General features: G+C 42.9%; 1 pseudogene across 1 annotated transcript; it reads right to left on the bottom strand.

The window, feature by feature from the left end:
- Window positions 1-971: 971 nt before the first annotated feature.
- Window positions 972-4,713, bottom strand: LOC110520988 (B2 bradykinin receptor pseudogene; annotated as a pseudogene). The gene has a single exon (XR_016495553.1). The product of XR_016495553.1 is annotated as a B2 bradykinin receptor pseudogene (transcript).
- Between the last annotated feature and the right edge of the window lie 261 nt (window positions 4,714-4,974).

Raw genomic sequence — 4,974 nt, 5'->3', positions numbered from 1 at the left:
ATACATTTGTTTGAGATAAACAGTATTCCGCCCTAATTAGAAGTGGTTTCAATGGCTTGGTTATCCCTCAATATTATACGTAGGCCCAAGCATGCATGGTAATCTGTGCCAATTTCTATTTGACTTCTTGAAGGCCATGTTTAATGGCTGCCTTTGGCAGGGCCAGAGTGCCCATTTTACAGGGGCCCGACTGACCCTTTGCAGAACTTGTCCATCTGTCTGGGAGCCAACGAGGGCATGCAGTAGCAAACCTGCCTGCAGAACGATAAAGGAGAAAGAACTTTCTGGTAATTACTCCGTGACATCCTTTAAACAGCTTCCAGACAACTCAGAGGACACTGAGATGTTTCTGAAGGTTCATTGAATTCGGAGCATGTTTCATGGATTGCATCAGAGAGTGAGTCCCACAGGTTTGCTGTTTATGCTCATACAAGTTCTCATTTTTAGAATAACATTCACTTTGAAGGGGAAACATTTGAGAGGATTTAGGCTGATTAATGTGTGGTTATGACTTTGAGTTGTGTGTGCATTTGATCAAATAAGGACAATGTTTTGGTTGGGTTCATAGAGGGGAATACTGCAGCCAGAAATATTGCGAGCACAGTGTGGTCTGAAACAAGCTCATTGTTGGTGCAAGCAAAGTGCTCCATATATCACCGTTAGGAGCTGCCATAATAAATACTAGTCTGTGTCAACAGTACACATAGACTACTGAGAAAAATAGCTCTGTTTATTCTAACACGGCATGGATTTATTTATATCCTCACAGTATATTGGACAGCATTTTGATACATGCAAAAGCTATGAAAGTAGTTCTGAAAATGTGCGATATGAGTTGATATGCTATATAAACAGACATATTTTGTAAATGTATGTAGTGAGTCCCTATGTGTGTTTTGACCTTTAAAATTCCAATAAGGAACACCACCTTATTTTCCTTTGTGCAATTAACATGTAAACGCTTAGTCTGAATGTGATCCTTTATAGCATAGTTGATATTTTTACAGATTTTATTTAGTTCATTTCATGAATGCATTTCAATGTAGTTATTAGTGCAGTCTGTGGTAACATACTCATCTCTGGTGGCGACCTTCAGAACTGCTGTCAGATCCAAGTCCATCTCCACTCATCAAATCAAATTGTATTGGTCACATACACGTGTTTAGCAAACTTATCGCAGTTGCAGCGAAATGCTTGTGTTTCTATCTCCAACAGTGCAGTAATATCTAACAAGTATTATCTAACAATTTCAAAACAATACACACAAATCTAAAGTAAAGGAATGGAATTAAGGATATATGTACTCTGGGTTGACATCAAGGTCATGCTTAATGGCGCATACCGTAGAAACACTTGACAAATATCTGCATTCTTATTGGACACTTTCAGGTAGTACCGCTCCGTTTCGCTCTACTTCAACAAGTTTTTTTGAAACTACTTGTCAGGATTTGGCCAGGGTTGTTCCGGTTTTGGTCACTAGATGCCCCCATTGTGCTTTTTGACCCTTTTGTTTTCCCTTGTTTCCAGTTATTATTTGCACCTGTGCCTCATTTCCCTTGATTGTATTTAAACCCTTAGTTTTCCTCAGTTCTTTGCTCTGTGTTTGAATGTTAGCACCCAGCCCCAGTGATGCTGTGAACATTTGTTGCGCCAGTTGGACGCTCTTGTGGTACTCTGTTTTTGTTCTTGTTTATTCATTTATTGATTATCTTTTGAGGCTTTTTTTCTGCTGTACCTACCACCTTGTGGATTTACCTTTTTGTCTTGGATTTTTACCTTTGTTCTCTTGGAATTACTTTTGACGTTGTGGATTTATATTTTTGCCTGAAGTACTTTCCTTTTTACTTTATTAAAACACCGTCGCAAGTACTGCTGTGTCTGCCTCATCTTCTGGGTTCTGCCGACTATTAGTTGCTCAGTTTGCTAAGTGACTGTTTCTCACACCGGAGACCCGGGTTCGTAACCGGGTCTTGACACTACTGAACACAACCCAGTTTATAACCCAATACAATACTAGATGCCCTGAGGGAGCTCATTTTATTCATGAGTTCCATCCATATCAGTCTAATTGATAAACCCATAGCTGTGAAGCACAGCGAGCCCCAATAATGTGGTTATTATTATTTCCAGCCCTGCATCTCTAATGACAGCATCACGGCAGATTCTTCCAACATCATTATTTGTACATTATAATACAGTCTGTTAATAATCAGTGTGTCGGCCCAAGGGAGCATAGGAGGATAGTATCTTCCTGTTTAGCATGTGAAGAACATAAGAACCTAATCATAGGCATATTGCTGGACAGATCCGCCTCCTCACCATTATTGTAACATTGAACACTGTGGAAGTTTCGTTATCTGAGTAGCTCAGTACATTCTCATACAATGAACACCAGAGCAGTGGATGCCATTATATGTCGATGGGGTGTTGTGCTTCTTTAATGTAAATACATTTGTTTGAGTTCAACATTGTTCCGCCCTGATTAGAGGTGGTTTAAATGGCTTGGTTATCCCTCAAAATGTTATGCATGCCCAAACATGCATGGTAATCTGTGCCAATTTCTGTTAGACTTCTTTAAGGCCATGTTTAATGTCGGCCATTGGCAGAGCCAGTGTGCCCATTTTACAGGGGCCTGACAAATCCGGTGCAGAAGCTCTCCATCTATCTGGGAGCTAACGAGGGTATGCAGTAGCAAGCCTGTCTGCAGGACGACAAAGGACTAAATACTAGTCTGTGTCAACAGTGCACATAGACGACTGAGAAAAAGAGCTCTCTTTACTCAAACACGCCATGGCTTAATTTATATCAACACATTATAGTGTACAGAATTTTGATACATACAAAAGTCATTTTTATGCAATACATACATATTTTCAGCAGAATTGTTAAGAAATATGGAAGCTTAAACCATAACCTCTTTTAATTTAGTGTCCAAGAAGAAAAATTAACAAAAGACACTATTACCTTTTACATTTCAATTAGTCAGCATGTCCCATTCATAGTCCTTCTCTAAGATAATAATTTAACATAATAGCACGCTCTATAAAAGTTAAAAGGGGCTCTATGACAATGAAATACTTCCTAGATCACATTTAGATTATTCTTCTACACCAGACTGTCGTTATTTAGCGCCTTCATTACCACATAAATAATCTTTAGGATCGTGAACCCGAATGGAGTCTGTAGCTATTCACAATAACTCTACATAAATCAACAAATTAATTACAACAGGAGTTAGATAAAGCTAAGGAATATTGTAGACAGCCAAGCTGACTATTTGCAGAAATAAACCTCCTGATGATTGGGAACAGATGTCTGCCGGTAATTACAAGTTAAACGAAGACAGGAGTCAGCTGTATATCCCTGGTCACTTTTTCACCTCATTTGATTTCTCAGCAATAACTGGCAGAGATCCATTCAGTTTCAAGACAGAACATATTTACCATAAGCAAAACCAGCTGAAGATGAAATGTTTCAGTCTGGATCAGTTCTTTCAGAGGACAGACGGATATCCAGACAGACTCTTGTCACGTCACAGTTTGCTTCACAAGTTGTGTACATTGTATCCTTTGAGTGGCCAGTCTTCCACTGGAGGTGAAATTTACCGTCAGGAAATATTTATCTGACAACCTTCATTTTAACATTGTCCCGAACACTTCTTTTGCCCTCTTCCTGAATTGCCTCCCCACAATGACGTACAGGAAGGGGTTGATGGTGCTGTGGGCGTACGCCAGGTAGGTGGACAGCTGTATGGTAATGTCCAGAATGTGACCCCAGAGGCATCCTGGCGTGACTTGGAAGTAATCCAGCGTGTCCAGGAAGCGCACTACCTGGTAGGGCGTCCAGCAGATGAGGAAGACCGTGAGGACAGTCAGGAGCAGTTGTGTGGCCTTCCTCTCTGACCTCACCCCGGGAGTTTTTCTGATCTGACCGTGTTTCAGACTGGTCACGATGTGGCGGCTGCAGTACGACACCACTATCACCGGAAGTAGGAACCCAACCACGTTATTGGTGACGTTGCGCTGGATCTCCCAGTCCGGATGGGGGTAGGCCAGGACGCAGGCCATCACCCCAGCCTTGGCCACGTATTTCACCCTGCGGAAGACCAGGATGGGCAGACTCAGCAGGAACCCCATGATCCATATCCCCAGGCAGATGCGTTTGGCCCAGGACGCCCTCCGCAGTCGGCTTTGGAACATGGGCCGGACCAGAGCCAGGTAGCGATCGACGCTAACCAGCACCAGGAAGAAAACACTACAGTAATAGTTCATGGAGATGGCCACATTGACCAGCTTGCATATGGGCTCACCGAACTCCCAGTGGTAGTTGTTAGCGATGGTGGCAGCCCAGAAGGGTAAACAGGACACCATGACCAGGTCTGCAGCCGCCAAGTTGCCCAGGTATACATCAGCCACGGTGCATGGCTTCCTCTGCAAACAGAAGACACAGAGGACCAGACCGTTGGCCACTACGCCCACCACGCTAAGCAGAACCATGAAGACCGGCTGGTAGGAGGAAAGCCAGTCCCAGGCTGCTGTGTAGTTGGTGCAGTTATAGGGGTCCAACTCGGTCCAGTCCAGCTTTGAGTCTGGGCCCTCAGTGGGGAAGAGACCCTCGGTTGTGTTCAGGAACATTGGGAAACTGGACGAAAATGTTTTATCTACGTATTTTCTCAATATTTTTTCACGTTGGAACAATCATTGAACTGCAACATCCTTAGAAAAAAGAGACAACACATGAGAATTCACCTGTTGAGATTGGTGGGAGGAGCTATAGGAAGAGGAGCTCATTGTAATGACTGGAATGGAGTTAATGGATCAGAGTCAAACGTGTGGTTTCCATATGTTTGATGTGTTTGATACCGTTCCATTAATTACATTCCGGCGATTACAATGAGCCCGTCCTCCTATAGCTCCTCCCACCAGCCTCTGGAACCCACATAAGGAGTGTTTCCTGCTCTCTCTGGTCATACCT

The sequence above is a fragment of the Oncorhynchus mykiss genome, chromosome 4 (genome assembly GCF_057628025.1).
Source record: "Oncorhynchus mykiss isolate SJ-2025 chromosome 4, ASM5762802v1, whole genome shotgun sequence".
NCBI classification, from domain to species: domain Eukaryota; kingdom Metazoa; phylum Chordata; class Actinopteri; order Salmoniformes; family Salmonidae; genus Oncorhynchus; species Oncorhynchus mykiss.
Note: the sequence above shows the minus strand (reverse complement) of the source record. Positions and strands in the feature narration are given on the sequence as shown.